The sequence below is a fragment of the Prunus dulcis genome, chromosome 3 (genome assembly GCF_902201215.1).
Source record: "Prunus dulcis chromosome 3, ALMONDv2, whole genome shotgun sequence".
Lineage (NCBI taxonomy): Eukaryota > Viridiplantae > Streptophyta > Magnoliopsida > Rosales > Rosaceae > Prunus > Prunus dulcis.
Genome location: NC_047652.1, coordinates 8,718,016 through 8,726,545, shown reverse-complemented (window position 1 = coordinate 8,726,545; position 8,530 = coordinate 8,718,016). Strand labels below are relative to the sequence as shown.

Below are 8,530 nucleotides of genomic sequence, written 5' to 3'. Positions count from 1 at the left end.
GCCAGCCCAAAGGCGAGTTCTGCTCGCGGGCGCTGACGTCAGCTCCAACGATAAGATGCCACGTGTGGCGCCCCCAGCCCTCCGATCAGCATATCTGAATCCAATCCAACGGTTGGCATTTTTTGGGCAATAAACCTATGAAAAAAAAAATCGAAATTTTTTATAAAAATTCTAAAAAATTCAGAATTTTTTTTTTCTATAAATACCTATCAATACTCTTCACTTTCAACACCAATCCTCATACATTTCATTATACTTCTACTATTATTCACTCTTTACTCAACATTTTCCTCTTTTTCACGTTGTATTTTTATTTCATATTTTTATGGCTTCTTCAATCGAAATCGGAGGGGCTTGGAGCACCATGGAAGATGTTTCCTTGTGTGAGACTTGGCTCCAAATTTGTTATTGTCCCGTGTCCGGCAATGAGATGAAATTTTTTCATATGTGGAAAAAAATTCATGCCGAATTTTGTGAAAAAATTCCGGGGTCTACTCGTACGGAGATGACATTATCTAGTAGATGGAAAATTCTCAATAAAGAGTTGGGAAAATGGAGAGATGCCCTAGCAAAAGCGATGGACAACTATAGAAGCGGGGAAAATCGTACTAACGAGGTAAGTATTTTATAATTTTTGTTTTATTAAGTTTAATCTCCTAATATATATATTTTGTTAATATTTCTTGCATTTTCAATATTTTGTTAATATTTCGTGCATTTTAAATATTTTGTTCATATTTCTTGAAATATCAATATTTTGTTAATATTTCTTCTTTTAAATATTTTGTTCCTTTTTTTTTACATTATCAATATTTTGTTAATATTTCTTGCATTTTAAATATTTTATTCATATTTCTTGCATTATTAATATTTTGTTAATATTTCTTGCATTTTCAATATGTTGTTAATATTTCTTGCATTTCCACTTGTTTCTTAATTTTCTTGCACTTCTAATTTATTTGTAAGGTTAATTGCATTTCCATTATTATTTTTTTTGTTACTTGCATATCCAATATATTTTAAATATTTATTGCATTTCCGTTTTTTTGTTAAATAGATGATTCAAGCACAAATGTGGTTCGGTGCAACCGGGGGGTGGCAAAAAAGTTTCAACCATCATGAATGTTGGGAGGTGGTGAAATATTGCAAACGCTTCATAATTATTCCGACGGGTCATTCATCCGAAATTTGAATCCAAAAATCTTATCCTGAAATTTTATCCGATTATGAATAGTCTTGACACGTAGGAACCCGGAAAACCTATCTGAAAATATTATCCAAATTAATTATTTTCATTAAAAAAAGTTGTGAAAAAAACAAAAAAATGAATAGTAATTGCCCTTAGCCATGGCAATGGGTGGAAACACAAAATACTATTTGCAAGGACAATTACTATTCACGTAAATAGTGACTGCCCTATCTCCCCCCTTGCCATAACTAAGGGCAAATGGGTGGAGTTGCTCTAACAAAATGGTGTTTTAGCTCATTGTTAGACTGCACCACCTCTATCAGTGTGGTGTGTGGGTGCTTGTTTCAATCTTCGTAATCTTCACAACTGTCAGTCGAATAAAAATCTGATCCCAACTCCGCAATATCTTCCTCCAGAAAAAGAGCTTTGGTCTCTCCTAGCAGCTTCAAACCTGCACACCTGTATCAGCAGTTGCGACATCAAAAATTAAAAAACTTGAACAGATACCGGTCATTTCCAAGGAATTTAAAAAAATACTTGAACAAATGTGTTAGGTTAATGTTCTCTTAATGGCTTACTGAGTACCATTTTAAAACAGATACGCAGACAGAATAACAAAACAGAATAAATAGAAGTTGTCAATTGCTTTGCCTCAGTCCCTCAAAAAAGTTATGACTTATGGAAATTTTGAAAAAGTGGCTTTTACACAAGGATATTCCAAAATGAGAAATGAATTTATTGTTTTCCAACATTAGAAATTCAAATAAGCTCTCTTCATCTACCCAAAAGATAAAACTCAACCATGTACAATCGCAGACTGAATCAAAACATAGACGACAGTTCAAATTGATTGGGAACCAACCAATTCATGAATATGTTGAGTTATTTATGGATCTTTAGATGACAATCATGCATAAATGTTGGTCCATATATAAAGCCTTCTGGGGTAGAGGCATATTTTATACAGAAACTCCACACACGAGTTAACTTCCCAATAGCAAAACAAAAAAGAAGCAAACCAATTTCCCAAAAGAATGCTATCAAGAATCTTCTATATCGACATCCTAGAAAAGCACGACTACAACAACCAATTCATATTAAGTCTTAGAAGGTAAAAGAATAATGCAAAAAGGTTAAATCTTTACCTTGAATTTATATTCAGTACTTCTACATCCTTCCCCACCAGAATATCCTTCAGTGAAATAAAGCTCGGAACATGACTAAATACCTCAAAATCTGACTTGAACCCACGAAGCTTAAGAAAAATGAATGGACTGTGGTTTCTTGGGTGAAAGTAAAAGAAGGCATTAGTATGAGAATTAAACATCAACAGACACACATTCTGCAAGTATTTCATGGGTTTGAATGATCCATACGGCCACCTTCCAGCATCTTGGGTATTAATCGAAATATTCTTCCTCCAAAGTTTTTGTGCACCAGAATCATTCAGTGTCCAAAATTTGATTTTAAGATCATCAGTATGACACACACAAATACAATCTCCCAAAACTCCCAAGACCACATTACGACATTTCTCCCGTCCAAAAGGCGGGGATGGAACTGATTGCAACTTTTCAGTATCCAAGTCAAAAGAAATTATAGTAAAACTTGACCACTCATCGCAAAACCGATAAAGCACTCCTTTCACATAGGTGGTGAATGCTAGCTTACTAGCTAAGGAGGGAGCACTACCAACAGATTTCCATGAACCTGCTCCAAGTGTGTGTATCTCCGCCACCCTATTGGGACGAGGGGTCCCTTGCTTAAACATTCTTATCACCTTATATTCGTTAGTCCTTGGACTGAATCCGAATCCACAATCGATTGAAATCTTTTCATTCTCAGGTTTAGAACCTTTGGCAAGGTTTATAAATTCTCCGGTTATTGGATTGCACACAACAGCAGGGTCATTGGAGAATGGATCAGACAGGCAAAGCAAGCCGTTACACGAGTTCACCACATTGTACTTGTGATCATTTCACCTTATCTTGATGCAAGGCTTTCTTGTAGTGCCATGTTTCCTATCAAGCATCACATTGGCATTACCGTGGTTACTGATTACTTGCTCAACATTGCGCAATGGGATTTTACATTTGGAAAGAATCATGTGGAAATCAGATCGCTTACGATAACGGTCATATGCACCAGAGTCCTTCAAAAAGGAACCAGAGCTATCTTCAGGCTCAACAAAGTAAAGGGTTCTCGACACGCGTGCTGGACCCAAGGGCCGGACCATGGGAAAGACCTCTGCTTGTGCAAAATGCAGCTGAGCAAATTCAGGGTCTGAAATTAGACCATGCCAAGTCTTGCATACACACTTGCACACGAGAATGCTCCTGGTTGGGATCTTTAGTAGAACCATGTGAATGATAGACTTTGGAAGATCTGTTATAAAAGGACCCATTTCTTGAATGTGGTCATCCTTGTTCCCTATTTGGGTGGCACAAGATGTAGACTTTCTTTTCCTCTTCATGAATCTATTGATAAAAAGACACTAAAATAATATAAATAAGGGTTAAGCCAGTTGTGGTTAAGTGCCACAGAGAAAAGAACACCAAAATCACCACATTAGCATAACATCCACAACTGACCCACCTAATGAAAAACAGACTGAAGTGGAAAAAGAATCACTTATATGGTTTTCCTATTACTGATTGTTTGTACCATAATTGACCGAGCAACTAGCTAGGCTAGATCATTCGAGTGCCATGCTTTGAGAGGTCATCACCTTAGCCAAAGAAGCATCACCACAAATCACAACTCTAAGCAAAGCAAGAGGAGTCCCACATCGGAAAACTACAAGAGACGGAGACTCCCCCTCACCTATAAAAGAAGACTGCTCTTTCCTTAGAAGGGGATTCGGGTCTTGGATCTAGACCCTTAGGCCTTGGACTCTCTCTTCTGGATCCATCTCTAGGCTGAGCTTCTCACTTGTTATCTTTATATTTGGGTCTAATCCCCTTGTACAAATGTAAACAAACATTATCATAATGAGAACACCCTTCTCCGTGGACGTAGCCCATCATTCGGGTGAACCACGTATATCTTGTCTTTTATATGTTTATCGTTTGCCCAAATCCTCACACACTTGGTGAAGGTCCTCACCTTCATCCATCATCCATCACACCTCATCACTAAGTTGGACTCAACCTTGGCCTAACCATTTTGAGCATCAACAGTTTGGCGCCGTCTGTGGGAATCGACACAAGAAGCCTTTGTCGTTCTCCCTTCCTTTAGTGCCCTTCGGCACCCTTTCAATCATCGCCTCTTAGCTTATCATTTAGCACCATATATGCCGAAGCCACCATGGGGTCTCAAAGAATCAATACACCGAAGACATGTATCTGCTGAGGCAACCTACCTTTCAATCACTTTGAAGAGTCTCAATTTGGGGGCTGCCAATTATACCAATTCACCAAGAATATCACTTTACATGGCTGGCATGGCCAGGGGCAAGCCATTATTTCAATCCATTGGCTTCCAAGAGACCCAACTCATAAGAACGCCCACTCTGGGTAATTGGCAAGCCAAACATGATAAGGTGCCCAGACACTCAAGACCAACCTCTGTACGCCACACCGTAGCATCTTCTCTCCAATACGAAGTCAAACTCAAAATTGGTGTGGGGCACTTGGACAATCCTACCATCGCAGACTTATTGGATAAACAAGCAAACAGGTTTCCATACTTACTGAACGGCAAAGTTGACGACAAGGGTGACTTTCAATGTCAAAAATTCTCTATGCCAAAATCCCTCAAGACGCCCAAGCCCACCAAACTTATTAGGACACCATTGCTGATCAGTAAGTCGACGACAAAAGGTAAAGAACAATGTTCGACGACAACAATCACAACGAGAGCACACCCATGCCGAAGATCTTATCAAGACACCCTTGGCAATCCTAATCGGCACCTATTCTAAGAGGAGATTAATCTCTCTGCTTCTAAAGGCTATCTACCGTACAACACTTCTGCCCAGAAAAGCTCTCTCCGTCAAACTCAACTAAAGGCACCATCGGCAATAACTCTTACAGAAGCCTCATTCTTTCAATCTCTCATGCCACCACCACAACTATGTTCTCGGCACCCGACGCCCCTACCGTTCGGCAAGCGTCATGCCGAATGTGCAGCAAGCGCGAACACCTTCTAGCATACAATAATGAAGCTGTCTTATGCTGTTATGCGTGCAATAAAATTCTGCCCTTTCAGATTATCTCACATTTGAAGACTCTCCATACCAAAGCATCTACATCCACAGCAAATGATGTATACGAGCTCCAGGACCTCCCAACTTGCTAATTCCTTGTCCCACCAAGAACGACACTGTTGATAAGAGATCCAATGCCATCTCCAACGAGCCTATAAAATTCAAGAAAGTGTGGAGCAATATCCACCTCCCAAATTCCTTATAAACAACCTCGCCGAACGGCAAGGCTTGTGCTGAGAATTTCGGGGACTCGAAAATATGCCTATCCTGAGGACCGATGCCGAAAAGATGCCGGGTCAACTGTTGACTCGAATGAAGTGCTAGTTCCAGATCACAGATTCAATACGAAGGCAAACCGTACCCACGCTACGACCCGGATATTCAAAACAGAAACATGCCGAAGGTGCAGATACTGAACCCCCCTTTCAAAATCCTTGCCGACCAGCGATCGTGCGGAAGGTGGGGAGGAAGGCCTCGAAAATTTTCCCTCTTCACGAGTGTTGCCGAACGGCACCCTCATACCAAGGCCCTACTGAAGAGACACTCGTAGCCCTCCTTGCCGAAGATGTACTTACCGAAGGGAGTTGACCCAATCCTCATGCCGCAACTGGAGCTGAAGACTGAGCACCGAAGACTGAGCACCGAAGACGCAAACTACCCCAGCACTACTGTGCTCACCGAAGACCCACGAGTTCACACTCTTCACCAAGGCCACCCTTGCCGAACGGCAAAGGCTGTGCAAGCAAAAAACAGGGGTGCAAGAGAATCTCCTTGCCGAAGATATGCTGGCACCACAGCCTCCTTCCGAGTAGACCCTTGCCGAAACTTGGCCGAAAAATTTCTTGCCAAAACCTTCTTGCCGAAACTCTGGTTTCATCGGTCACCATCCAGAAGGATATCAATATGAGCACATCACGTTCATCATTCTCCAAAAAAGATAAGTGGACTAGTCCTATCTTTTTATCTTTTGTTATTTTATTAAGATCTTATCAGGCTCATTTGTGCTCCAGCATATTGCCCATTTTTGTATGGCTTTACCTGCACCAGTATATGCACTACTACACATGGCAAGGAATATTCATGCCAATCTCTCCTACAATCCTCTAAACACCAACCTTCAAATCAGTGGCTCACAAAAACACATGCCTGCCGAAGGACCAACTCAAACAACTTCGATCTTCTCTTACTCTCGATCTTCTCGGAATCTTGCCGATCGGCATCTAAGCTGAAAGAGGTGGCACTTCGTGAACTCTCCTCCTCCGAAACCAGACTTGGCCGAAGCCAGAGCAGCCCTGAATCCACAATTTTGCTTCCCGAATGGCCCGCAATATGCTGAGGCTACAGACGACGGAGCAAGCTCTCTCTTCTCCGGTCACGATCTCCTTGCCGAAGTCACTTTGCCGATACTTTGAATGTATTGCTCCTGCCAAATGTTTATGAACAGCCCCAAAATTTACTCAATCCATCCCTTGCAGCAATGGGGACTGACGAGATGGCTCCTTCCAAAATCAAAGTGCTTCCACGAAACCAGACCCGACTTGGTTTACCCACGCCTTTGGTACCTCACCGAAGCCAAACTAAGACTTGCCAAATCAGCACAAACCACTTTTCGAAAGCCTAGCGAGGGATCCACCCCAAACCCTTATCAAGCTTGCCAAAGCCAAGATGGCATCAAACCAGACCCACTCCTTGCCGAAGCCAAGATCAATGCAAAGGCATCAAACTTTCCAAGCTTGCCGCGGCTCCAACTTGATCTCGACAACCACCCAATCACCCTTGTGAACGGCAAGGGTCCAGCCACAACCAATATGCTCGCAGCACAGCAACACCTCGGCCCGCTCCTACTCTGCTCGACACCTCGACAACCCAGCCGTCGCCAAGCCTGTACCGAAGCACCAAGCCCTGCCGAAGCCTCCAGCCCCAGGACAACTCAGACAGCACAGCCTCCAGCCCTTGTCGAACGGCAAACTAGTAGGCAGCACTTCAACTGCACCTCGGCCAGAACCTGCCGATCGGCATAGAACCTGCCTACCAGCTGCCGCGCAGCCTGCCGAAGCCACACTCCTGCCGAAGCAGCTGCTAAGCCCAATGCTACCTGCCGAATCACACTTGCTGAACGGCTGGACTAAAGTGCCGAAGGGAGACCTAGCACACCAAAGACTTTCTACCCCAAAGTGCCGAAGGGAGAATTGCCGAACGGCATGGTTGCCACACTTTTTTGCACTCCCCTCCTCCAAAACCCTACCTGCCGAAGCCCACCTCAAGCCCTTCATACTTGCCGAAGGCCCAATCCAAGAAAGCCTTCAAGCTCTCTCAAAATGGCCCGGCTCCTTCGAAGGCCTAGCTCCCGAGCACCAAAAAAAAAAAAAGGCTAGACCCTTGCCGTTCGGCAAGGGCCATGGAGGAACTATGGAGGGTCCAAAATTTCCAAATGGCCCGGCCATTCACACACAAAAAAAAAAAAAAAAAAAACCACAAAAAAAAAAATGCATTTCTTCCACGTCTTTCGTGCCTATTATGTGCCTTGCGACATGCAAGCTTTAGACGCCGGCGCCCTATTGCCTAGCCACATTACCTTCGACGCTCGTTGCCTAATACATGCCTTCGCGACATGGACCTTCCGGCGCCCCGTGCTAGCCACGTACCAGCTCGGCACCCTAAATTGCTAATATGTGCTTATGCGACATGCAAACTTTGGATAACCGACCCCAGTACCTAATACGTACCTTGGCGCCCTCGTTGCTTCAACCACGTGCCTTCTGAAGCTTTGGACGGCCGGTACTTACTGGTGCCTAATACGATACCTTGGCGCCCTCGTGCTAGCCATATTAGCAATGCAGACGTACAAACTTTGAACGCCGACTTGCGTACTGCGTTACCTTGACGCCTCGTTGCTAATATGTTAACTACGACATGCAAGCTGGTTATCGACCCAGTGCCTAATACATTGCAGCCGGCACCCTCGTTTCTTTATTAGCAGCGACTATGCAAGCTTTGTGCGGCACCCTCGTGCCTAGCCACATTGCCTTGCGACATGCAAGCTTTGGGCCTTTGGCACCCCCGTGCCTAGCCACATTACCTTCGGCACCCTCGTGCCTAGCCACATTGCCTTGCGACATGCAAGCATTGTGCCT

The 8,530-nt window shown here is 43.3% G+C and overlaps 1 pseudogene; it reads right to left on the bottom strand.

The window, feature by feature from the left end:
- Positions 1-1,437: 1,437 nt before the first annotated feature.
- LOC117621689 lies at positions 1,438-3,662 on the bottom strand (annotated as a pseudogene).
- Between the last annotated feature and the right edge of the window lie 4,868 nt (positions 3,663-8,530).